This window comes from Ambystoma mexicanum, chromosome 8 (assembly GCF_040938575.1).
Source record: "Ambystoma mexicanum isolate Mex_15411 chromosome 8, UKY_AmexF1_1, whole genome shotgun sequence".
Classification (NCBI taxonomy): domain Eukaryota; kingdom Metazoa; phylum Chordata; class Amphibia; order Caudata; family Ambystomatidae; genus Ambystoma; species Ambystoma mexicanum.
In genome coordinates, this window is record NC_090929.1 from 1090923301 (window position 1) to 1090951097 (window position 27797).

Consider the following 27797-nt stretch of genomic DNA (forward strand, 5'->3'; position numbering starts at 1 on the left):
CTTACAGAGTCCGCGTGTTAGTTGTGTATCCCCGGGAGGTGGAAAACCTACAGCATAATGTTGCTGTGAATGGCCCAGTGCCAAATGGTCTGCTTTTTGAGACAGGGTGTTTCACCTTGTTCCGCCTTGCTTGTGCAGAAAAAACATTGTGGTGGTATTGTCTATCGCACTACTGAATTCCTGATTAGAGGAAGGAAAGACTTTAGGGTCCAATGTACACCCGCAGCTCCAGGACATTTAATGGGAGGATGGATTCTTCAGGAATGCGCAGGGCTTTGACTTGGTGGTTGCCTAGGTGAGCTCCCCACCCCGCCAGTTAAGCATTGGTTACGCCACACTTTTTGATGGAACTGTGCAAGATTTGGCGTAATTGATTGAAAATCCCAATTGTTGGAGAAGAGCTTCTGTTTGTCTCAGAGAAGCTGTGGTTTCTTGATATGTTGAACCTCGAACCAACCAGTCGTCTAGCTATGGGTAGACGTGGTGGCCCTGTTTTTTGAGGAAAGCTGCCACTGTTGCTAGGGATTTGGTGAACGTCCTGGGGGCTGATTTGAGGCCGAATGGAAGTACTCGAAACTGGTAATGACTTTCGCCGACCTTGAATCAGAGATACTTTCGGTGTCTTGGATGTATTGGTATGTGGAAGTTAGCGTCTTTCAGGTCTAAAGCTGCTAGATATGTGTGGGGTTGTACGGCCTTTTTATGTTTTTGTTTTACTTTTGGAAGTCCAGGAATTGACGGCACTTCCCGTCCGGGTTCTTGCCGAGGTATCTCGAGTATACCCCTTTTCCCTTTGATAAAAGGAGGAACTCTTTTGATTGGCCGTTTCTTTAACATTTGGCACACTTCCTGTTGTAGAATTGGCACCTTTACGGGAGTTAACGGTTTCTGTGCAAGCTTGAATTTATAACAAGTGGCCGTGCTGGATGGCATGTAGTACCCATCTGTCTTTTGTAATTGCTTGTCACTTGGAGATGAAACGCCACATTTCCTCTCACTGGTGTGCTCCGGAGGCAGTCATTCCTGGGCCTTGTTCTGTCTACCTCCATCAGAGGTGGTTGATCTGCGTTTGTGTTGTACATGGTGATGCTCCGTGTTGCGCTGTGGGGACTGATGGTTTCTTTTCTAGCCCTGGGAGTAGTATCTCGATCTGCTGTAGTTGTTGTTGTCCCTTGGGGACGAGAACCTAGATTGACCTGAGGCACCAGGAAAGGAAACGAAAAGACCTTCTTCCCTGTAAGTCTGTTAGTGATCTAGCAGTAACGGAGTCGGCTTTCATTGTTTTAAGTGGCTCATCAATTTTGTCACCAAAAACATTCTCTCCCTCAAACGGTACGTCAAACCACTATGTTGCACCTCCTGTCTAAAGTCGGTGCAGCGTTGCCATCCTTGCCTTCTGAGGATGACCCCATTCCCAGTTTGTTTGAATCCTGTTTCTGCGAGATCCACTGCAAAATTGATATTGTGGTTTGAGGCCTCCTCACCTTCACGTACCAGTGTCGAGGCTCCCTTCCGCTGCTGCTCTGACAAGTGATCCAATATAGGAGCCAAGCAATGCCACATTTCTCAGTTGTAGAAAGCTACTATTGCAAGGGCTTTGCCCGCTTTAACTGTTGTTCCCCTCGATGGTGAGCACCTTTTTACCAAAGGCATACATTTTTCTGCCTTCATTGTCCGGGGGAGTGGCACATTTGTGCTGTGTATGATCCTTGCGACCTGCTGCCGCTGACACAACCAACTCTGGAGAGGGCTGTGAGGTTAGAAATTTTGGTGTTGTATCAGGTGCCTTACATTTATTGTCTAGCCTCCCTTTAAGTGCTGGTTCTGAGAGTGGATGTTTGAGAGTGCTTATGCCTTCTTGCCAAACATGATCTAGGATGGTTATAGAAAACACAGCCTTTCTGCGCTTACCCATGTGATCAAAAAGAAAGCAGTCTCTTTTCCTCTGCAGGAGTTGAACCAAATTGAAAGCACCAATGTCGTCTGCAGGAGAGGGCTGTGCTGGACTACCCTGTGTATCCTGGTCCAGGTCATCCGTATCCCGCGTATCGTCTCGGTGAGGAGAAGTTGAAGAGGCGGTAGAACTTGTGTCCCTTGGAACTGTGCCTTGATCTGTATCCACTAGTTTCCCCTCCTCTTGTTCAACCTATTCGCGGACTATCCCTTCTTGGAGGCAGAGGTCTAGGTGGAAATTGGGCTCTATGTGCCGAATGTGGACGTTTGACGCGGTTCCTGGATTAACGCCCTTGATGCCTTTGTTCTTGCTGACCTGGCATGGCATGGTCATTCCTACATAGATGAACCCCACTTTGGCTGAGGCGGTGGAAGCCTGGCATTGAGTTGTCCCATCAGCGTTTGCAGAGTGGAAAGCACCTGCAGGGAGAGTAAAGATTGCAGGTTTAAAAGGGGATATGGTGGTGTTATACCTGCAGTACCCGATGGTGTAGATGGAAGACCAAGTGGTACATTATGCAGACTTAGAGGCGTTTCTTGACCAGGAGGCTTGTCCTGTATATGAGGTTGGATCCTGCCTTCCTCGGAATCGGAATCCATGACCCCTGGGCACTCCTCTTTTGGAGGCTCAAACTGATGTTATTTCATGCTGTAAGATTTCATCTGGCATGATGTCGGAGTATGTTATAGGAGACACGTCTATAGGAATATGCTTGTGTTCTACAGGATCCTTTGTAGGGGTTTTTAGTATTCCTTTACTGCAGGATTATATATTGTCCTATTGTAGTTGTTGGATAGGTAATTCCGATTGAACCATGGCTTCAGCCATGGTAATGGTGGATGGGGTTGATGAAACTGCAGCCTCACTCCCGGAAGATTTGTGTTTTTTGGTAGTCGACAATCCACTTGTCGACGAGTGATGTCCCAGTTTCATTGTAGATTTCGTCGGAGTGAGTATAGTCTACGATTTGGTCGTCGGGGGCTACTTCATTGACGACTCGTCCAGAGGAAGATCTGTGACCTTCTTTAGAAGTGCGAGACCCCAAAGACGAATGGTGTTTCTTTTTCGAGGACGAAGACAGGGTCTTTGTGGACAATTTGGATTTGTGTTTGTCCTTCGTCAGAGAGGATGTCCTCAACGAGTGGGAGGTGGTCTTGGTTGACAGTCATGAACCTTTATCTGTTGGTTTCCATCAATGGGACTTTGGACAACTGCTTAGACACGGATTGGGAGCCCTCACTGCCACCTAGTGATTTTTTTTGCAGGAGACTCGGGGTGTATAGTCTTATCGTGGCTCGTCAAAGATTTTGGCTCACCTGTTATACGCCGGGTATACTCCTGCATTAAGCCAACAAATGAGCCGACGGTTCCTCTCTTGAAGGGTTGTCTGTGAAAAACCCTGACAGATTTCACATTCCTCTGGTGAATGGTTAGGGTAGAGGCAGTATGAACAGTCTACATGCCTGTCACCTTCGTAGATGTTCTTTAGGCCGCAAGTCCCACAGGGCCTGAACAAGGATTTCTTTAGGTCCAACGGTTTCCATGCTCGTAAACTGGACCGTAGATGAGTCGTCAGTTGCTCCGGTTTGAGTATAAATTGAAAAAATATTTTGAGTAGAAAGATAATTTCTCTCAGAAGAGAAGAGCTCGAGGAATTCCACCAGCTAGAAAGACAGTTGACATCTGAATGGAAGCTGCTGGGGCAGAGCTATACACTTGATGTCCTATTGGTGGGGACCAAATGCACTGACGTTGATGGGACACTCAAGGTGTTAACGTTTTTCCATAGAAAAAGTACTAAATCAAAGTAACCGGGGATCCTCAGCCTGCCGAAGGGGAATATTCAAGGCCATGTGAACCATGAAATATCCAATGCTGGAGAATTACCAAAATGTACTTATTAACTAGTTTGGAGGCTCTAATTGTCCCACTATATCCATACCAATTGCAGAGAACGGTACCTCTATTATAGGGAGGGGTTGTAGTGATGTGGGTGGAGGGGAGTGTAGAGCTGTTTTGTGGCATACCGAACACATTGCTATGATGTTCTTAATGTCAGCGTAAACCCCTGGCCAGTAAAATCGGTTGATAATCTGCCCCTATGTTTTTGCCGGTCGCAGGTGTCACAGTCAAATGGGCATGAGCCATTTACAGGACAACCTTCTTATGACTTCTAGGAGTGACAAGCTGGGTCCTGGTTACCCCTTCTGCTGTAAGGTCTCTATATAGAAAGACTTGTTTTAGAAGAAAGAAATGACCCGACATTCCTTCCTCTTCGGGCACTTTTCAAGAAGGCTTCTGGCCAAATAGGATCATTTTGCTCAGAGAAAGTTAGGTCCAGAATTCTCTCTATCTTTCCCAGTAGTTCTTGCGGTTATTGGGCTTATCATAGAAGGGGTTCTTCATCAGCATCTTAAAAACTTTTTGTGCCTCTTTCTGTGAGTGCTTGTTCCTGAACCTCTACAGGTTTGGGAAAGAGCTGCTTCTAATGTTCCCTGGGCAATTTTGTCTCCAGATTTCATATGGTAGGTTTGCTTTCCATTATTCTGTATTAATATCTTTAGGTCACCCCTGTAATCTGGGTCTATTACTCCAGCCATTACGTCCACGCGGTATTTCCACGCTAGACTGGAATTTGGACAATTTAGGTGGATCTAGGTACCTTTAACAGGTGACAGAATTAGCCCTGTGGGGATCAACTGTGGCTCTCCTGCTTCTATAGAGATATCCTGACTACTATGCAAGCCAAAACCTATAGATTCACTAGTAGTTACAGTGGGACCAGTGGCCTGACTGCTCAGTTTGGAGTACTTCAGGGTTCCCCAATTTATATCAGGGGTGTCTGCTCCCACACCTGACACCATAAGTAAGATGTCAAAGAAGGAAGCTGACACAAATGTGGAATGGCGGTGGTAATCGTTTATTTGTGCATAAAAAAAACTCTTTGCGATCCCTATCTCCTAAGAAGGGTTTCCCTGCCTCACGCTACAACTAAAGGATAAACTAACAGAAAGTGCCTTCTTCAGGAGAATGGCTCTCCTCATGCTTTTCGGATATTGTTCAAAAAATGTTCCCTTGCAAAATAAACACCAGAGGGGAATTACTCCCTTCCCCTGGCTTGCAGGTTCTTACACAGTCTTCATATAGTTTCACTTGCAGGAGAATGGCTCCCTTCTCCTGGTGCAGATCTATAAAGTTTGCAATAAAACCAGGGAGAATGAATCCCTTCCCTTGGTGTCCCAGACCCTTTTCTGGTGGTTAGTGGTTTTCTCTTTCCCATTGTGACGAGGAAGATTTCCTCTAATGTTCTCAATATTGGCTTTTGAGTCCCAGACACCTTCTCGGTTTATACCCAGTAGCGGGAACTTTACCAAGTTCTCTCTAGACGGGTCAAGACATTACCTACTTGTGGAGGCCTTGCATGCCCTAATTTGGTGAAATATTTTCAGGCTACACAATTACATACTATGGGAGACTAATTAAACCCAAATTCAAGAAAACAATGGAAACATGTAGATGAAAATGTTGTTGTGCAGCCCCTGAGGCATTTTCTTTGGAACCCTGAGAAGGACCGTCTGCTGGCGGTTTTGGAGCAATTTGCTATATAACAGAACTATCATGAGAGTCAGAGATAGGTTAGAGATTGGCTAGTAACTATCGGATGCCTTACTTCCTTTCCAGGTCCATTTCCCGACATTCATTACTCTCTCTTCACCTAGTCAGATAAGGGTAGGACATTTGAATGTTGGCAATGTGGAGGCCGTGAATTTGCAATCCAAATGTATTCTAAGCATACAATTAGACTGTTTCTGGAATGTCGACATGTTTGGGCTTATTGGAAGACACCACCATTTCCAAATACTCCTTTGACTCTCTTAGAGACATGACTAAAGCAGCAGTACAACCCTCACAGTATTTGAGAAACTAATATTTTCCTCACCTGACCCTACTGACATATTTCTATGATTTACATAGTATTGAATACACCTGATGGGACACCTCTCTTGCCACGTTAGGGTCTGGCATAATGATTTGGGGTCTAGGTATGAACAATGGTGAAAGGTATAGGCTAGGTCTCACTACTCATGAACGTTCACCTAACATAAAAAGCAATATTTCAAGATGCTGTTTAGGTGGTATCAAGTCCCATTCCCCCTCCCCTCCAGCCCCCCGCCCCCTGAGTCATTTTGCAAAGGGGGAAGGAGGTTGTGTTGGGTGAGGTTGTGTTCGGGTGGGGTGTCACATTTCTTTATATGTGGTGGCAGTGGGACAAACAAGCTGGATATGTTTTGTAGTCAGGTGGTTAGTGGGCTCAATAGGATTTGTGGGAAAAAACCAACTACAGATCTGCAAATATGCTTATTAAGCATACCATTGCTGCAGGATTTCCTGCTAGCTAAATTTACAAGCAAACTTATATCCAAGAGTATACTAGCTGCCTGTCTGCTGATTGCACGGTCTTGGAAAGTTATAAAATCCCTTATATTTTTGATTGGTATATTAAAATATGGGCTTTATTATTAATTTAAAAAGTACTAATTCAATACATTGAAAGATGCCTAGATTTATTTTTTATATGGGACCATTTATTGGTCATGGAAAAACAACTGGCATAGACTACTTGCCCTTCTAGGCTAGGGGCTTTTAGATTGGGGGCTGGTTTGTAAGGGTAAAACTGCCCCGTCCCTGTTAATAAGTAAGCATTTCTCACCTGGCCTGGTGTTGGAGACAAAGTCGCTGCTTCCATCTGTCAGGAGCAGCAATTTCATGAGCAATGCCAGACCAAAAAAAAAGTCTCCAGAGTGCAGGAGGCACTGTTACGTCACCTAATGCATGACCCGCACTGTTGAGACCGGTGGGACATAGGAGGTCTAGCTCTGCCGGCCTTTCCTCTTTCCATGAAGAGTATGAGTGCTGTTGTATGCCTTCTCCAGGGTCAGGGGTTGAGGGGCAGGCCATCTGTCTCACCATGTGGCTGCGAGTTGAGGTGTTGTCCGAAGGTGTGACCCCAAAAGCTCTAGGTTGTTTCCGAGATGCAAACCAAGTGAGAGATCGAAGGCGGGTGATCGTTACCGGCGAGGAAGAAAACCAGAAGAGTAAGACTTGACCAAGGTGCTGCAGTCCTGCGCCATCAGAATTTATTTTCGATAAGGGGTGCTGTGTGCCGCCAAGTTGATGTTACTCGAGGGGCTCAGTTCAACTGTCGGCGTCATCTTCAGTAGAAATAGCGCACCCAGCGCCTGTTGGCTTCAGTTCTGTTTTGCCCCTCCTGTAGAGGAATTAACAGGCGTATCATTACCGTAGGCTCAAAGAAACCGTATAGTGTAAGAACACGTCAATTCTATGCCAAATTAGTATGGGAGGGGCAATGAGGAATACATGGGCGGAACAGCCAATCGAAAGAACGTTACCAGGGGTAAGTAACTTGTTCTTCGAATCGATTGTGTCCTCCCATGTATTCCTCATCTTATGATAGACTCCCAAAGCAGTACTAAATTGGTAGTGGGAGTACAAATTATATTTTGGTTTTAAATGTTGTCATGGACTGAATGAAGGACCGCTTTTCCAAATTGTCTTTCCTGACTGGAAAATGAATCCAGGCAGTAATGTTGCACAAACGTGTGAATAGACGACCAAGTGGCTGCTGAACAAATGTCTTTTACTGGGACATCTCTCTGAAGAGCAGTAGAGGTTGCCATGCCCCTTGTGGAATGTGCTCAAGTCTTCCGGTGGGTCCTTGCCTGCTAATCTTTAACATTACCCAATAACCAGGATGATCCATCTGGATAGGGTCTGTTTTGTAACAGCTAAACCCAATTTAGGGTCTGTATAGCCAATTAATAATTGGTCATTTTGACAAAATGTAGCCATTCTTGATATATAACAACTGAGAGCCCTTTTTGGGACCAGTCTATGTAATCTTTCCTCCTCCTTTCCAGGATGAGGTGGTGGATAGAAAGTTGACAAAATAATCTTTTTTGCGACAAGTGGAAGTCGGAGAATACTTTTGGTAGAAGAGAAGGTTTCACTCTGAGAACAACCTTATCTTTATAGAAACCTGTATGTGGGGGTTTACAGGAAAGTACCTGCAACTCGCTTACCCTGCGGGCTGACGTTATTGCGATTAGCAAAACAGTTTTCAAGGTTAACAGTCTTAATGGGCATGTGTGTATAGGCTCAAAAGGAATGCATGTCAGAAATGTTAACACCAGGTTAATATCCCATACAGGGACTTTGAATAGAACCGTGGAAAAATGTTAGTAAGACCCTTTAGGAATTGAACAATCGGAGGGATTTCAAAATATGAATCCTCATCTGAAGAGCACTTGAAAATAGATAGCGCCAAGTAACCTTTAATTGTTCCAATCTGGAGCCCCAGATTAGCCAAATGTTACAAAAAGGAAAGCATAATAGGTGTTTCACATAGAAGGGGATCCACATTCTTATCCATGCACCAACTGCTGAACTTGTTCCAACAGCAGCGGTACAAATATTTCATTGCTGGCCTTCTGGCCGAAAGCAAGATCTCCATTTCGTCATCCTGGAGGTCCCAATACTTGTTTTTCAACCTCTCAGAAACCATGCCTGAAGGTCTTGACCTATGGCTGGAGAACCCGACCCTCCTTTCGCGAGAGCAGGTCCTCCATTTGTGGAAGACGCATTGGAGGGCTGACTGACATGTCCAGAAAGTCCAGGCACCACGTCCTCCTGGCCCAATCTGGAGCAATTAGGATCATGGATTTCCCAAGCTTTCTCGACCTCCTGATCATGTGAGGAATAACGGGGACTGGAGGAAACTCATACAGGAGTGGAAATTCCCAGTCCACTACGTATAGGTCCCATAGAGCTCCTCTTGGGGGTGGGGGGAGTTCTCTGGAGCAGAACAGTTCACACTTCCGGTTGACACTGGTCACAAAGAGATCCACTTGTGGGGTTCCCCAACGGGTGAAGATCTCTTGAAGGACTCCCTGAGCTAGTTCCCACTCGTGGGAGACTGCTTTGCCTGCCCAAAGAGTTTGCTGCTGTGTTCACCTCTCCGGCTAGGTGAACTGCAGATAGAGATATTCCATCTTGAATTTCCCAGAACCAGAGCTGCATTGCTTCTTTGCACAGTGGTAGTGACCCTATGCCTCCTTTCCTGTTGAGGTAGTACATGGTCACTGTGTTGTTCGTCATTATATGGATATTCTTTCCCCGTGCAGAGGACAGAAAGGCCTCCAGCGCTAACCTGATTGCCCTCAGCTTCATAAGGTTGATGTGTAGTTTGGACTCTGAGACCAACGACCGCTGATTGTCAGCTTGTTGGTGTGGGCTTCCCACCCCGTGATTGAGGCGTCCATCACTACCGTTATCTCTGGCCATGATTGCCAAAAAGATTCTCCCTCGAGAATGTTGTTCTTGCAATTCCACCACAGAAGGTCCTGAGAGACTCTGCTCAGACCTTTCAGGTGGTCTGACATTCTGCCTGAGAATTGGGACCATTGATTCCCGAGAGCCCATTGCAGGGATCTGATTCTGAGGCGAGCCTCTGGCACCAGAAAAATGCAGGATGCCATGAGACCGAGCAACCTCAAAAAAATGGAAGGCCGAAAGGTGCTGGGCACTCTGGAATTTGGTGACCACCTGCAGACTATGTTGATCTCTCACCTCGGGAGGCAAGGTTTTTGCAGAGGAAGCATCCATGACTGCTCCAATAAATTGGAGTCTTTAAGATGGTATCATGTGAGACTTCTTGTAGTTGATGCAGAAGCCCAGTCTGGAAAGAGTGGCAGGTTACACTGAGATGTTACCGGGCTTGTTCGGGTGAACGTGCCCTGATCAGCCAATCGTCCAGGTAGGGATGGACGTGATTGCCCCCCCGTCCTGAGACTCACTGCCACCACCGCCATTAAGTTGGTGAAAACCCTCGGGACGGAGATCAGCCCGAATGGCAGAACACGAAACTGATAATGAGAACTGCCAACCAACCTCAGGTATTTTCTGTGCTTGAGATCGGTAGGCAAATGAAAGTAAGCATCCTGAAGATCCAATGACACCATCCAGTCTTGGAGTTGCAGAGCCTGAAGGATTTGGGAAAGCGTAACCATCTTGAACTTGTCCTTCCTGAGGAACTTGTTCAAGTTTCTTAAGTCCAAGATGGGTCTTAAACCTCCATCCTTTTTGGTAATTAGAAAGTATGGGGAGTACAAATTTTGTTCCTTTCCGCCAAAGGTACTGTTTCTATAGCACCTTTCTCTAGCAGGGTTACTATTTCCTGCACAAGGAGCAGATCCGGAACTTCACCGGTGAATGATCCTGAGGCCTTTTTTGAAAAGGAAGGCAGTAACCTTGGGCTACAGTTTCCAGTGCCCAAGCTTCTGAAGTAATTCCCCGCCATTCTTTCAGATGCTGATTAAGTCTGCCTCCCACCGGGGTCTTGTGAATCAAGGCCTCAGAGTGGTTTTGAGGTGGCTGAAGCGGTGGCTGAGGGTAAAAGTGCTGCTGCTTGGGTTGGTTTAGCACCCCTCCCTCTTCCACCACAAGGGAATCTTATCTGACATCTTTGACTGGCTTGTCCACTTCCACTTCCGACTGAGTAGAATCGAAAGGACTTACCCTTCCAAGAAGATGAACCGGAATAGGGGTGTTGAGGCTGTCTAATGGCGGCGCTACGGGATTTAGCCGCCGCTTTCGAGGTCTGCAGCTTTTCCAAACTCTCATCAGCCTTGCTGCCAAACAGCCTCAAGTCATCAAAGGGCATATTGAGGAGTCTAGACTGCACATCTGGAGCAAATCCAGACTGTCTCAACCAAACAAATCTGCATAACACTGTGCTAGTTTCCATGGATCTGCTGATGCTGTCTGCAGTATCCAGACCTGGAGGTATTCACCCATTGCCTCCTTAACATCCTTGATGAGAGCCAGGAAGCTGTCCCTTATCAGAGTTGTTGACTTATGCTTTTTCGAAGGAACCCTCTATGGACTGGATTCCTGACTTGTCGAAGCCCTTGACAATTTTTCGTCAGATTGAGATTTTTCTCGATGCTTGTGGCTCGTTTTTTTTTAGACGATTTCGTCTGTGACTTCCCTTTGTCGTCTTGATGGAGATCTACAGGGACATGGGCTTTCTGCTCGTCCTTTCAGGGGGTCGGGCTCCATTCTCGAAGATTTTAAGCATTTCTCTACAGAACACATCCCATTTTGCTAAGGAGTCCAATTTAGTTGGACATTTTATTACCAAGGCCGAGGAATCACTAGAGGTTGAAGGTGACCTGTGAAGCCATTTCTTGGCCTTCTTCGAAGACAAAGAATGGCATGCTTCTCCATCAAGAACGTTTAGATTTTGTCCGTCGAGGAGAATCCCTCGACTCATTAGTCTTTCGTTTTGAGCGCTTCGAATGAGACTTCGAAGGCAACCTCCTCACCGCCAATTTACCTTTACGCTCCATCAGAGACTTTTCGTTCATCGCCTGACAGGAGTTACAGTCGGAGGTACGGTCACCGGTAACAAGGCACCTCAGACATATGCGGTGGGGGTCCGTGATCGGCATCTTAGATCCACAGTCTTGGCACTTCTTGAAGCCCGTTCTAGGCGTTGATGGAGCTGACTGGAAAGGCATTTTCGTTGATCGAAAATAGCTGACGAAGGTCACTGAAGAACCGAAGTGCGCCGTAATTCTTTGAAGTGTTCGCTTGGAAAAACACAGAACTGAAGCCAAAGGGCGCTGCGTACGCTATTTGTACTGATGATGAGGTCGAACGGAGGTCCTCGAGGGACATCAACTCCACGAAACGGCACACAGCGCCCCCCTGTCAAAAAAATTCCAAAGCAGCTGAAGCTGGAAGGATAGTTATCATAAAATGAGGAATACGTGGGAGGAAAAATCAATTTGAAAGGTATATTTTGTGGGAGAGCACAAAGGAAGACACATATCCCTTTGTTATACGTGCATACAAAAGTTCTGGCAGAAGCGTGTGTCAGGCATTGTGCAAGTTGGAGACCTGCACCCAACCAATGAGCAAACAAGAAAGTAATTAGGGGAAGGCCCCTGCCTCTTTTTGTTGTATTGTAAAGTGAAACACAATTAAAAAAAAGCCCTGAGAGGAAAGTATACCAGGCAAAGTCAGTTTGCAAGTGTGTAATGTGAATCACATGAGGAAGTTCTGTTAGGGGAAGATACCATGCAAAGCTAAGACTGACAAAAGGTTACATTAAAGTGAAGAAAAATCCTGTATGGGGAGTACACCAGGTATCCTATGAAATTGGGACTAACAGCCAAGTTGTTTTACATTCAAGTTTTTTTTATTGATCAGAAAATTCCAAGGAAGACTAATACCCTTAGAGTTGAAAGCATCTTGGAGAGAAAATCTGGGGAAGGGATACAATCCCCTGGAACTGTGCACTTTATCCATTGGGAACTTTTGTGTTGGAGTTACTCCTTTCCTTTTTGAACATTTGTATAATTGAATACATTTTTTTAATTTAGCATTTTTATATAGTGCTACGAAACCTCAGGTATTGGAGCGCTACTTATTATTACCCACGGTGTGTGGTGCTCATTTATCGACCTTGGAAAGATGAAAGGCTAAGTTTGGCCCTGTCAGGATTCGAACCTGCGTCAGCATGCTCTGCACAGATGTCAAAGCGAGCGCTCTCAGACCGGCTATACTTTCAAGGTCACAGACATTACTCATCACCTTAGAGTTAATTTTAGAATGCGAGGGCCAGAATAGTATCTTGGACACAGGACATTTTGGTTTAGACATTTTGACATCTGACAGACCATTATAGTTTTGGTTGAGGTAGGGAAATACCTCACAGTAGGGACAGTGAGGCATTTTCCAAAACCTTTTATTTTGAATAAAGGTCTATAGCCACAAACATGAGCTCTCTGTGTCTGCATCTCATTCCTGGGTACTCACAGTTCATATGGTGGCCACATACGTTAATGTGAGGAAACTGACCTACATTGTTTCAGCTAGTATGGAAATTTCCTTTTTTACTGGCATTATGAGGAAAGCCAACACGATGTGGTTACGTGGGCCACATAAGATACAATGGGCATATTGGCCTACACTGTTCCAGCTAATGTAGCATTGACATTTCTACTGCCATTATGTGTAAAGCCAACATAAGGAGTGCACTTACGTGAGAATACTGCCCTCCATTGGTGACGCTCCTATGGCACTTCATTTTTTACTACCATCTACGGAAGGGTGGGTATCCCTACAAAAAAGGACCTGGGGTAATAACACAATGGATTGCATTAGAAATGTTCCTGTTTGGGAACTACACTTAATTTCAAATCAACAGTTTAAAACAGCATTAATGAGCACAAAAAATGAAAGCAACATAAACAACATTATTGTATATCCAGAAATTCGGAATCCATGTGAATTTATTGAGAAACGTACACATTAAATGAAGTAGTAATATTGCAATATTGCAAACAATTATGTTACACTTATTTTGTCAAAGTGCAAGTGCCAGGCGATAGTATTAATGCATATACATACATAAACCACCAAAACTAACAGTAAAATAAATGTTCTTCTTTACAAAAGCAATATACATTCAGAAAATGTTCGTCTAATTGGACACAAACATCTTGTATGTCCAATTTATTAGGAAAGAAATTCAAATCTATTCATGGGAGAATGGGACTCACAAAAGTAGTAAGAAGCCCCAGTGCTCAACCTTGGAAAACACCAGAGCATATTGGCATATATTTGTACTGCCGGAATGAACAGGTATTCTTAGTATATCATTATTGGCAGAGAAAACAGTATGTTCTAATGCAGCAATACTGGCATATAAAGGTGAAGCCATTGTGGACATCAATGTGTACACCCAGAAAGAAAATGTTTATTTATACTGGCAGAATACTGGCATATGTTGTGGGCAATAGCATCATGAAACATTCTTGTAAATTGCTGCTCCTGTGCACTTTGGGTGACTTGGCATCTATTGGATTTTTTCATATGGTATTGGATTGATATGATAAGTCATTTATAATGCGCTTGTACTCAAGTGTTTCTAGGTGTGACAAGGAAGAGAGGACGTAGGGATGACAAAACAATGATCTTACTAGGCCTTGTGTCATTGAGATCGAGCAAGTGTGGTTGGGAGGGAGAGGGAAAAGTGCCAGGGGATGTGGGGGGAGGAGAGAGTGTAAATTAATAGTAAGTGCAGAGAATCAGGGCACTGTAGGGTTATAGATACAGTCCCTTAAGTGGATGGGAGGCCCAAAGGCAGTGCAAAGGCAACTGGGTTGTGCAGGAGTCTGGTCCCGTAAATTCAGTAGGTGGTCAGGTAGCCAGTATGCGTAGCAGACAGGGAGACAGAACGCCGAACGAAAAGGAAGGTCTTGAGTTGCTTCCGGAACCTTAGGTGGTCCTGCTAAAGTTTGAGAGAGGCAGGGAGGCTGTTCCAGAGGGAGGCCCCAGCCGAAGACAGATCTACCCACCCACTCTCTGCCTGGAGAAGTGTCTGACCCTACGAGAGTTGGAGATGGATGAGCAGAGGGCTTGAGAAGGAAGATGCTTAGGAAGAGAAAGTTGGATGAGTGTGTGGTGCCCAGGCCCAGAAGGCCTTGTGGACGATGCAGAGGGCCTTGAACTTGATCCTCACAGCCACAGGTAGCCAGTGGAGATATTTCAGGGCTGGAGAGATACGATCCCTGGGCCTGAGGCCAAGGACACGCCTCGCAGTCCTGTTTTGGATAAGTTGTGGAGGGCGAATTTAGAAAGAGTTGTAGCAGGCAGATTTAGAAAGAGGCTGTTGCAATAGTCCAGCCTAGAGAGGACCAGGGCTCTGGAGACAGTGAGCTTCTGGGGGGTAAGTAAGAAAAGGATGAATACCTCTGAGGAGGTGCAGCTGATAGTGTGACTTCTTAGAGATGTGAGGAGAGAAGGAGAGGGTGGAGTCGAAGATGACCCAAAGGTTCTTAGCCTCACTCGGAGGAGCAGGTAGAAGGCCCCGGGTAGGTGGCCAGAGAGCGGGAAGGCGGGAGCAAGAGTCCTAATGAGGAGGATCCCAGTTTTATTGGCATTGAGGCAGAGATCGCTGGCGGCACCCAATTCCTGAATTGTAGACAGACAGTCAGGTATGAGAGAAGGAGCAGTTGAAGCTGAGGGGAGCCTGAAGGAAAGCGGAGTGTCATCCGCATAACACTGAAAGTTAGTGCAGAAGGTAGAGATGCAGTGTGCCAGAGGTGGCAGGTAGTGGTTGAATAGCCATGGGGAGAGGTTAGACCCCTGGGGAACACCACAAGTAGAGAGATATAGAAGAGAGGAACGACCCAAGGTGGACCTGGGAGGGTCGATCAGTGAGAAAGGAGGTCAACTAGGCAAGGGCCTGACCAGAGATAACCAGGTTGTCTCTGAGACGATTTAGCAGGATGGCGTGGTTGGCTGTGGTGAAAGCAGAGGATAGATTAAGGAGAATGAGGAAAGAAGGAAGGTTTGAGTCCAGGTTGGGGAGCAAGTCTTCACAGGTGTTCAGAAGAGCAGTTTCCTTGCTTCTGGCTGCTCTGAAGCCAGCCAGACGGGTGGTCATGGAGGCAACCCACAGATTCAGTATGTAGATTAAGGTGGGAGATGGCCAGCTTTTCCAGGAGTTTGCCCAGGAAAGGAGTGATGGAGATTGGGCGATATTGTGCCGGAGAGGGAGGATCAGCACAAGTCTTCTTAAGAAGGGGGTGCACAAGGGAGTGCTTAAGGGGGAGGGGAAGGTTCCAGTGGCAAAAGAGTGATTGCAGAAATCAGCCAAGACTGGAGCAAGGGTGTGCTACGCTCACCTGGCTCCCACAGAGGCGTCGATCTGGACTGGACTGCTGCGGTCTCCCCCAATGTGACGCGTAGGGCCGAGATGACGGACTGGACTGGCCCACCTAGCTTTGTTTGCTTGGCCCGTAGGAATATTCTTCTGCAAATGGAGAAAGGGAATTAACCACCCGTGGAGTTGAGCGTAAATCCCCCCACCCCGCTGTTCTCCCCACTGATCACCTTGGATGTCCCCTCTTACAGTCTCACCTGATGATTTGAAAAGATGAGCTCTCCATCCTGCATTGAGCGCAGGGGCGCGTAGATAACCAGTTGCTTCACTGGCTCGGAGGAATTGGTGAGTTCCAGGACAATAATGACTCCGATATTCATACAGGTGAAACATGCGCTCCTTCCAGGTTTTTACTGTGGAACACAATATCATCCAGATAAACGCTGCAGAGGTGGGAAAAGGGCTGCAGTATCAGCCGCTGAAGGGTCGCTGGGGCCCCATGAAGGTTGAAGGGAAGGGCTTTGAAATGAAATAATCCTGTGGGAGTGGACAAGGCCATCTTTTCCTTATCAGAAGGGTTCAGGGGCACCTACCAATAGCCCTTAGTTAGATCAATCATGGAGCTATAGACAGCCAACCCCAGGAGGTCAATGAGGTTGTCAATCCGAGGCATCGGATACTTTTCAAACTCTGACACAGCATTCAAATTCCAGATGTTTATACAAAATCTCCACGATTTATCTGGTTTGGCTACAAGGGCTATTGGAGATGACCATGGACTCTGTGACAAGTTCCATTATATATGTACTAGCATTGTCTACACCTACTGGAGGCCTATCTCCTTTCTCACCCCGGAAATAAGGTCTCAGATTAATTACTTTGCCTGGGGTGTGAATGCAGTGTTTAACACCTTTCACTCGCTCAGGTTCTCAAATGAAGACATCCAGGAATGAATCTAGTAAATCCTGGTGATCTTTGTTGACGCTGCTCGGGAAGATCAGAGGGAAACAAGCTACATTCAGCCATTTTTTCAGATAACAAGGTAGCTATAAGGAAAGAAGATTATAACTGGTACTCCTTCCACTCCTTTAGGAGGGTGATGTGGTAAATCCAGGTTTTAAGCCTTCTGTCTGGCTGAGCGACCTTATAGTTATAAGGACCATTCTTTTCTAATATCTCAAGCTCCATACCATCGTGAAAGCATTTTGTGCTCTGAGGTGGGTAAGAGGACCAACACTTTCTGTCTGATGGAAAAAGACTGACACCACCTTCTTATTATAATGACTATTTTGGCTTTCTTGGGCCAGCCCTAGATGCTTTTGGACTAGGTCCTGCATGATAGTCATGTGCTCTTTAAGCCTCTGGACTGTTTGAGACATAGGTAAAACTGCATCTTCCCTGTTTTCCCAGAGCATGTCCAGTACATCTCTGGGTCGCATCCGTAAAGGAGCTCAACATGAGAAAATCCTAGGAATCCTGGTGGGCTTTCTTGATGGCAAAAGGGCCCAAGGGATCATTGTGTCCCAATTGCATCCATCTGCTTCAGCCAACTTTTTCAAAATATTTTTATGGGTTTTATTAAAATGCATTACTAAGCCGTCTGTCTGAGGATGGTACACAGAGGTGCATAAGGTTTTTATTTATAAGATCTCCTTCACTTCTGCCATCAATTTTGACATAAAGGTACACCCTTGATCAGTCACCATTTCTCTTGGAAAGCCTACCCGTGACAGAAAAGGGATTACGTTTTTAAGAATCTGTTGTGAGGTGTTATTTTTCCAATGGGATGGCCTCTGGATACTCGGTTGCATAATCTAGAAGGGAGTAGTTTCTTACCTTTAACTCCATTTCTCCAGCGTTGGTGTCTTTCATGGATTCACATGCTCTGTATATTCCCCTTCAGTCTGGTAATCCCCGGTTACTTTGATTTAGTACTTTTCCTATGGAAAAACTGACACCTTGAGTGTCCCATCAACGTTGTTGTGGGTGCTTTTGGTCCCCACCAATAGGACATCAAGTGTATAGCCCAGTCCCAGCAGCTTCCCCTCAGATTTTAACAACTCCAGTTGGAGAATAACCCCCCTGTAGAGGATGTTTGGCTGGAGGGGGCATGTGATTCCATGAAAGATAACAATGCTGGGGAAATGGAGTTACAGGTGAGAAACTACTCCCTTATCCAGCATTGGATCTTTCATGGATTCAGATGCTGGTACACATATTGAAGTACAGGAAAAATACCCCATAAGCTGTGGGGCTTACCTTACTGGAACAGCCGTTAAAGGACTGCTCGTCCCATCTGCACATCTTCCACGTGCTGATGCTGTAGGCAGTAGTGCCTGATAAATGTGTGAGGCAGTGCCCATGTTGCCGCCTGGCAAATGTCTTTGATGGGCACTCCGTACCAGAGAACCGCTGAGGCCTTTTTAGAATGTGCCATACCAGTAGAATTATTTTCTTTGGAGAAGAAAGTGCAAACAAAGCCCCTTTACGAAGGGTTTGTGCAGCCTGACGCTGTAGAGAGGAGGAGCTTCTCTTTTTCTTGTGAATCTTGAGATTTCAGCCAAGTGTACGTTTATAGAGGAGATTGCTAGACCTTCCTTTGCCAGCTTGAATAGGTAGGGGAGAACCTGTTGAGGTTTTATGGCGAGCGGTTCAAGGTTGGGCTGCTGCAAACACCATGTACAGAACCTTTTCCATTTCTGGTTGTATGAATTGCTAGTGGACAGTGCCCTAGCTGCAGCCTGAATGAGTTGGCAGTCTTGCAGGATGTTTAGATGGCTGAATTTGGCCACACTGTTAGCTTGAGGGAGCCTGGGTCATAATGTAGAATCACACCATTTTTCTGCGATAGGAGATCAGCGTGTGTTAGGCAGAATCATATGCAGTACCCTTTGGGAACACCACACACAATTAAGACTACAAGTGACAGTACACATTCACCTTTGGTACAAGCCTGTACTACACAGTAAAGTGGTAGCGATGGCTGAGCAGCCAGACTTATCTCAAGAGTAAAGTGAGCAGTATCAGAAGTTACACAAAGGACAGCAATTGCTATGGTTCAAACAAACACTGACTCAAGGTTTCTGAGTAAAAGAATATACATTTATTTACACAATCATTTGTAAAACAGTTCACTAATGTAAAGCAGCAGAAAACCACAATCTTAATACACTACACACCACCCAATGAATTCTGGACAAGTTAAGCTCAAAATGAAGTGTGAGCAAAATGGCACTCTAGCAATTTAAAAAGGGCGGGAAAGACAGGGTTAGTCAAAATCAAGCAGCACCAACAAGTAAGTAGGCAGGGCAATCTAGAAAAGGCTTACTACAACTAGGATTCAAATCAATAGGCCTGGGCCAATGTCAATGGTTCAGAGTCTTTGTAGAGGATCACACAGTTCAGAATAGTTTGCGGTTAAGTCTTTGCCAATAGTTCGAAACAAAGTTGGTCAGAAGAAAAGTTATTTAAGAGTAGAGAAGGACAAGCCCTCGGATTAGCGAAAGATTTTCAAACACTTTCACCGCGGTCAGACGGAACGGACGACCGGATTTGAACAGTACCTTAGTAGAAGAAGAATGCTGTAGCTGAGGCAGAAGTTCCTGGCAGATCCTGCAGGCTCATGGTTCCTGAAGTGACTGTCGGACTGACACGAAGGAGGAAGACTGGAGTGTCCTGCACTGCCAAGGGAAGAAACCAGCAGCAGAGAAAAGCGACAAATAAAAGGTACGCTCCTTAAAACCCAAACAGGGTCCGGTCCGCCTGGCTATCTGGTTCACTGCAGCTATGCACAGCAAATTCGACCAGTGGAAGGAGGCCTTGCTTGGTGTTTGGCGAACTGGTCGGTCCCACCAGCTCAGGGGAAGAAGATTCCTTGCATATCTTCTCTGTCGTCAAAGTGTAGGAGATTCGGAACCAGCAGCAGGGCTTCACCGGGAGGTTCAGTAGTTGCAGTAGTCCTTTTCCTTCAGCTTCTCTTCGGTTCTCTCGATCCAGTGGCGACTCTGCCTTCCAAGTCCCAGAGACCTGCTTTTTATGAAGTTAACCCCCCATTCACACAGCCTGGCTGTCAATCACACAGCAGGGTGGCTGTCCTGGCAGGACAGTCACCTAGCCAATTAAACAACAGTGCGACTCGGGTCTCCAAGGAGACACTGTGCAGGGGGCCTAAAACCCCTCCCTCACATCCTGTCTACATAGACTCTCAGGCGCCTAAGAAGGGCTTCTGTGCAGCCGCCAAAGGACGCTGAACAAAGGAACCAAACCTGGTTTGGCGTGCAGAGTAAAACACGAGAAAGACCTTTACAAAAAGAGATGGCGAATAAACCCAGCTGGAACCAAATAAATTTAAAGGTGTCTTGTGGATTAAAGTTTGAGGCTACTAATTTAGCCTAAAACAGTACCAAGGCTATTTTCATAGTCCGCGGTAGGGAAAAAAAGTGTAGATACCACTGCCACCAGCCAAATCTTAAAGAAAGGGGAACAAAATAATGTTCCATGAGAAACAGACAAAAAGGGAGAACTATTAACCCTTTCCAGTACTCTATGCAAGATAGTTTTTTTTAAAACAATTTTATTGATTTTATTAAAAAAACAACAACAACTCAAACCAAACTTACAGTGGATGCATAATGTCAATCACAAATAAACATACATTGCTGTATTCAAGCCAACTGTATCTCCCCAGCCTACTCCCCCTCATTTTCAGTCTCTATCTCCTGCGGTGGGGATTCCTCTTCAAAAGAACTCATTGGGTCGCTATCACTTGGACCATCATGCGAAGGCCCAAATAATTCAGCTATCAGTTACCTCCAACCCAATAGGATTCCAGCTTATTCTATCTCTCCTTTACACGCTTCCTGCCATACCACAGTTTCTGCCTCCGCCCACTTCTGCAGATCCTTCCACCACGTTTCCATTTTTGGTCTATGACATGCCTTCCAACCCATTGCAATCCTTCCCTTTGCTAGGACATACGCTAGATCTTTCAGTTTGCTCACATGTTTAAGCTTACGTGGTCTGGGAAACACTCCTATCAAACAAGCCCATGCGGTATCCACCTTCATATGGATCCCTTTGTCTTCCATCTTCTGTGCCATTTCTCCCCAGTATCTCTCTATCAGTGGGCACGCCCAAAACATATGCATCATTCCTGCATTTTCTTCATTACATTTAGGGCACACTTGACATCCGGCGTTTTTGAATTTAGCTATCTTTTGAGGCGTCAGGTATGCCCTGTGAGTTATATACAATTGTATCTGCTGTAACCTAGCATTTCTCGATACTTTTTTTATGATATCCTTGTGCTCTCTCCCACATCCCATCACTCATCGGGGCCCCTACTTCTTCTTCCCAGTCCAGTCTGAGTTGCACCACCTCCTTACCCGCTTTGGACATTATCATCTCTATGGAAGATAGTTTGTACTGGTTCTGTGTATTTAAAAAGACTAAAGTCAATGGCAACAGTCTAGCAGACAGTAGTCAGTCCCAGAAAATGGAGTTTAAAGTCGGAAGTCTGAAAAAGACAACCCTGTGTCACTGCACTAAAGGTGCTGGGTGACACACAGTAAAAAGATGATGCCTATGGAGTAGGTGAGGCTCCACAGTCTATGAACACAAAAACATGTAAAAAACACACAGCAAAACACAAGAGTGGGAGAAAAGGTTCACACTCTTACCAGGTGAAAAATATTTATCCTAGAAATCCAGCGAAGCTGCTGGGGGAATCAGTAGGTATGGGAAATTAGCTATTCTGGAGAATTCTCCCTAAAAGCGTGAGATCCCAGCTAGATTGGATTGTCTGCCGCAAGTTGAAAGAGGTCCAAGAACCAGGTTTGCCTGGGCCAGTACGGTACCACCAGAATTATCTTGCAATGATATTTGCAGATCTGGATTGTTTTCCTGATGAGAGGGAATGAAGATAATGCATGTGCGAAGATGCCGGTGCATAGGAACGAGAATGCGTCCCCTTGAGAGACCCGGGTTGTGGAATCCTGCTCGCAAATTTCTTGCACTGCTTGTTATCCTGTGTGGTGAAGAGGTCCAAAGAAGGATGGCTGCACGCCGAGAAGATTCTGGATATTTGGTTGCTGTGCAGTTGCCATTCATGGGTCTGCGTCGAGTACCTGCTGAGGGTATTGTGAGAACCCTGAAGGTGTCTCCTTGGCTAGACCCTGGGAATTTCTCATCCAAGTGGCCAAGACACGGCCATCGCTAGAACTCAAAGAACTGTAAAAGTGTTGAGGGAAGACTAGCTGCAGAGGGAACAAGCACCACGTGGGTGCTTACTCAAGAGACTCTGGTCGATCCCCGCTTGAATGAGATTACAGGTACCAGAAGGCTGTAAGAGCCGTCAGAAACTACAGCTACTAGAAGGCCATCGGAGAGCCGCCAAGTTAAATCAAAGTGTTCATAACAGGAGGTCAAGCAAAAACCCCGTACATTTGAAAGCTTTTGACCTAAGAACTGTGAGAAAGCAAGGGAAGTGAATCCCGCAAACAACTGTGAATGTGAAGTTGGCAAGAGTGAACCCGACGAGGGATGCTGACGAGAATGGGGCAAGTCTTAAGTCCCCAGAAACAGCGTGTTGAGCAAAGTGAACTCAGACGAGGGTTGTCCACTGGAACGGTTTAAAAAGACAAAGATTTATGAAGGAAGGAACATCCATAGTGAACCCGGTTGAGGGAGGCTGAGGGTAAAGAGGGGTCAGCGCCCAGAGGAGGGGGAACGAGGGCTGAAGAATCCTCACCCTAAGTGAAAGCGGGAAACAAACTTTCATATGTTGAAGAAATTTGTTTCGTTGATTGAGGCCCTCAAAGGCAAGAGACTTTCAAGTGAAACAAGACTTGGACATCAAGGCTCCTGATAAACCTGAACAGAACGGTTGACTCGTGCTGGGGAAGCTCAAGTGTGAACTGTGCTCCAAGATCCCACCTTACCCCGTGTTCAAAACGTGGGGAAAGGAAACCCAAGCTACCACATCCTGACATTATTTGTGAACACTTCTTTCTTTTCTTGAAAACCATCTCACACACTTTTTGTAGTAGTTGTAAGGTTTTGCAATAGGTCTTTTGGTATAAGCCCCTTTTATTTTGACACAGCACCACTAGGACTCCCTTATTTTCATTTGATGATCGACGCTTGCTCCCATCTTAGATTTAGTTTAGGCGTTTTTCTATCCTGCAAACATTGTTTAATAAACACCTTTGAACTGTGATCACTTGTGTCTTTCTTTACTGTATCCACCATGAGTACCTTACAGAGTCCGCGTGTTAGTTGTGTATCCCCTGGAGGTGGAAAACCTACAGCATAATGTTGCTGTGAATGGCCCAGTGCCAAATGGTCTGCTTTTTGAGACAGGGCCTTGCTTGTGCAGAAAAAACATTGTGGTGGTATTGTCTATCGCACTACTGAATTCCTGATTAGAGGAAGGAAAGACTTTAGGGTCCAATGTACACCCGCAGCTCCAGGACATTTAATGGGAGGATGGATTCTTCAGGAATGCGCAGGGCTTTGACTTGGTGGTTGCCTAGGTGAGCTCCCCACCCCGCCAGTTAAGCATTGGTTACGCCACACTTTTTGATGGAACTGTGCAAGATTTGGTGTAATTGATTGCAAATCCCAATTGTTGGAGAAGAGCTTCTGTTTGTCTCAGAGAAGCTGTGGTTTCTTGATATGTTGAACCTCGAACCAACCAGTCGTCCAGCTATGGGTAGACGTGGTGGCCCTGTTTTTTGAGGAAAGCTGCCACTGTTGCTAGGGATTTGGTGAACGTCCTGGGGGCTGATTTGAGGCCGAATGGAAGTACTCGAAACTGGTAATGACTTTCGCCGACCTTGAATCAGAGATACTTTCGATGTCTTGGATGTATTGGTATGTGGAAGTTAGCGGCTTTCAGGTCTAAAGCTGCTAGATATGTGTGGGGTTGTACGGCCTTTTTATGTTTTTGTTTTACTTTTGCAAGTCCAGGAATTGACGGCACTTCCCGTCCGGCTTCTTGCCGAGGTATCTCGAGTATACCCCTTTTCCCTTTGATAAAAGGAGGAACTCTTTTGATTGGCCGTTTCTTTAACATTTGGCACACTTCCTGTTGTAGAATTGGCACCTTTACGGGAGTTAACGGTTTCTGTGCGAGCTTGAATTTATAACAAGTGGCCGTGCTGGATGGCATGTAGTACCCATCTGTCTTTTGTAATTGCTTGTCACTTGGAGATGAAACGCCACATTTCCTCTCACTGGTGTGCTCCGGAGGCAGTCATTGCTGGGCCTTGTTCTGTCTACCTCCATCAGAGGTGGTTGATCTGCGTTTGTGTTGTACATGGTGATGCTCCGTGTTGCGCTGTGGGGGCTGATGGTTTCTTTTCTAGCCCTGGGAGTAGTATCTCGATCTGCTGTAGTTGTTGTTGTCCCTTGGGGACGAGAACCTAGATTGACCTGAGGCACCAGGAAAGGAACAAAAAGACCTTCTTCCCTGTAAGTCTGTTAGTGATCTAGCAGTAACGGAGTCGGCTTTCATTGTTTTAAGTGGCTCATCAATTTTGTCACCAAAAACATTCTCTCCCTCAAACGGTACGTCAAACCACTATGTTGCACCTCCTGTCTAAAGTCGGTGCAGCGTTGCCATCCTTGCCTTCTGAGGATGACCCCATTCCCAGTTTGTTTGAATCCTGTTTCTGTGAGATCCACTGCAAAATTGATATTGTGGTTTGAGGCCTCCTCACCTTCACGTACCAGTGTCGAGGCTTCCTTCCGCTGCTGCTCTGACAAGTGATCCAATATAGGAGCCAAGCAATGCCACATTTCTCAGTTGTAGAAAGCTACTATTGCAAGGGCATTGCCCGCTTTAACTGTTGTTCCCCTCGATGCTGAGCACCTTTTTACCAAAGGCATACATTTTTCTGCCTTCATTGTCCGGGGGAGTGGCACATTTGTGCTGTGTATGATCCTTGCGACCTGCTGCCGCTGACACAACCAACTCTGGAGAGGGCTGTGAGGTTAGAAATGTTGGTGTTGTATCAGGTGCCTTACATTTTTTGTCTAGTCTCCCTTTAAGTGCTGGTTCTGAGAATGGATGTTTGAGAGTGCTTATGCCTTCTTGCCAAACATGATCTAGGATGGTTATAGAAAACACAGCCTTTCTGCGCTTACCCATGTGATCAAAAAGAAAGCAGTCTCTTTTCCTCTGCAGGAGTTGAACCAAATTGAAAGCACCAATGTCGTCTGCAGGAGAGGGCTGTGCTGGACTACCCTGTGTATCCTGGTCCAGGTCATCCGTATCCCGCGTATCGTCTCGGTGAGGAGAAGTTGAAGAGGCGGTAGAACTTGTGTCCCTTGGAACTGTGCCTTGATCTGTATCCACTAGTTTCCCCTCCTCTTGTTCACCTATTCGCGGACTATCCCTTCTTGGAGGCAGAGGTCTAGGTGGAAATTGGGCTCTATGTGCCGAATGTGGACGTTTGACGCGGTTCCTGGATTAATGCCCTTGATGCCTTTGTTCTTGCTGACCTTGCATGGCATGGTCATTCCTACATAGATGAACCCCACTTTGGCTGAGGCGGTGGAAGCCTGGCATTGAGTTGTCCTATCAGCGTTTGCAGAGTGGAAAGCACCTGCAGGGAGAGTAAAGATTGCAGGTTTAAAAGGGGATATGGTGGTGTTATACCTGCAGTACCCGATGGTGTAGATGGAAGACCAAGTGGTACATTATGCAGACTTAGAGGCGTTTCTTGACCAGGAGGCTTGTCCTGTATATGAGGTTGGATCCTGCCTTCCTCGGAATCGGAATCCATGACCCCTGGGCACTCCTCTTTTGGAGGCTCAAACTGATGTTATTTCATGCTGTAAGATTTCATCTGGCATGATGTCGGAGTACGTTATAGGAGACACGCCTAGAGGAATATGCTTGTGTTCTACAGGATCCTTTGTAGGGGTTTTTAGTATTCCTTTACTGCAGGATTATATATTGTCCTATTGTAGTTGTTGGATAGGTAATTCCGATTGAACCATGGCTTCAGCCATGGTAATTGTGGATGGGGTTGATGAAACTGCAGCCTCACTCCCGGAAGATTTGTGTTTTTTGGTAGTCGACAATCCTCTTGTCGACGAGTGATGTCCCAATTTCATTGTAGATTTCTTCGGAGTGAGTATAGTCTACGATTTGGTCGTCGGGGGCTACTTCATGGACGACTCGTCCAGAGGAAGATCTGTGACCTTCTTTAGAAGTGCGAGACTCCAAAGACGAATGGTGTTTCTTTTTTGAGGATGAAGACAGGGTCTTCGTGGACAATTTGGATTTGTGTTTGTCCTTCGTCAGAGAGGATGTCCTCGACGAGTGGGAGGTGGTCTTGGTTGACAGTCATGAACCTTTATCTGTTGGTTTCCATCAATGGGACTTTGGACAACTGCTTAGACACGGATTGGGAGCCCTCACTGCCACCTAGTGATTTTTTTCGCAGGAGACTCGGGGTGTATAGTCTTATCGTGGCTCGTCAAAGATTTTGGCTCACCTGTTATACGCCGGGTATACTCCTGCATTAAGCCAACAAACGAGCCGACGGTTCCTGTCTTGAAGGGTTGTCTGTGAAAAACCCTGACAGATTTCACATTCCTCTGGTGAATGGTTAGGGTAGAGGCAGTATGAACAGTCTACATGCCTGTCACCTTCGTAGATGTTCTTTAGGCCGCAAGTCCCACAGGGCCTGAACAAGGATTTCTTTAGGTCCAACGGTCTCCATGCTCGTAAACTGGACCGTAGATGAGTCGTCAGTTGCTCCGGTTTGAGTATAAATTGAAAAAATATATATTTTGAGTAGAAAGATAATTTCTCTTCGAAGAGAAGAGCTCGAGGAATTCCACCAGCTAGAAAGACAGTTGACATCTGAATGGAAGCTGCTGGGGCAGAGCTATACACTTGATGTCCTATTGGTGGGGACCAAATGCACTGACGTTGATGGGACACTCAAGGTGTTAACGTTTTTCCATAGAAAAAGTACTAAATCAAAGTAACCGGAGATCCTCAGCCTGCCGAAGGGGAATATTCAAGGCCATGTGAACCATGAAATATCCAATGCTGGAGAATTACCAGAATTAACTAGTTTGGAGGCTCTAATTGTCCCACTATATCCATACCAATTGTAGAGAACGGTACCTCTATTATAGGGAGGGGTTGTAGTGATGTGGGTGGAGGGGAGTGTAGAGCTGTTTTGTGGCATAACGAACACATTGCTATGATGTTCTTAATGTCAGCGTAAACCCCTGGCCAGTAAAATCGGTTGATAATCTGCCCCTATGTTTTTGCCGGTCGCAGGTGTCACAGTCAAATGGGCATGAGCCATTTACAGGACAACCTTCTTATGACTTCTAGGACTGACAAGCTGGGTCCTGGTTACCCCTTCTGCTGTAAGGTCTCTATATAGAAAGACTTGTTTTAGAAGAAAGAAATGACCCGACATTCCTACCTCTTCGGGCACTTTTCAAGAGGCTTCTGGCCAAATAGGATCATTTCGCTCAGAGAAAGTTAGGTCCAGAATTCTCTCTATCTTTCCCAGTAGTTCTTGCGGTTATTGGGCTTATCATAGAAGGGGTTCTTCATCAGCATCTTAAAAACTTTTAGTGCCTCTTTCTGTGAGTGCTTGTTCCTGAACCTCTACAGGTTTGGGAAAGAGCTGCTTCTAATGTTCCCTGGGCAATTTTGTCTCCAGATTTCATATGGTAGGTTTGCTTTCCATTATTCTGTATTAATATCTTTAGGTCACCCCTGTAATCTGGGTCTATTACTCCAGCCATTACGTCCACGCGGTATTTCCACGCTAGACTGGAATTTGGACAATTTAGGTGGATCTAGGTACCTTTAACAGGTGACAGAATTAGCCCTGTGGGGATCAACTGTGGTTCTCCTGCTTCTATAGAGATATCCTGACTACTATGCAAGCCAAAACCTATAGATTCACTAGTAGTTACAGTGGGACCAGTGGCCTGACTGCTCAGTTTGGAGTACTTCAGGGTTCCCCAATTTATATCAGGGGAGTCTGCTCCCACACCTGACACCATAGGTAAGATGTCAAAGAATGAAGCTGACACAAATGTGGA

The 27797-nt window shown here is 45.8% G+C and overlaps 1 long non-coding RNA gene across 2 annotated transcripts in view; it reads right to left on the reverse strand.

Annotated features, from left to right (window-relative positions):
* The window catches only part of LOC138472758 (uncharacterized), a 443860-nt gene that overhangs the window by 301527 nt on the left and 114536 nt on the right, over positions 1–27797 (reverse strand). For both annotated transcript variants that reach the window (XR_011268675.1, XR_011268676.1), the window contains exon 2: positions 13083–13174. This is a non-coding gene — a long non-coding RNA (uncharacterized lncRNA). The remainder of the gene's footprint in view (positions 1–13082; positions 13175–27797) is intronic.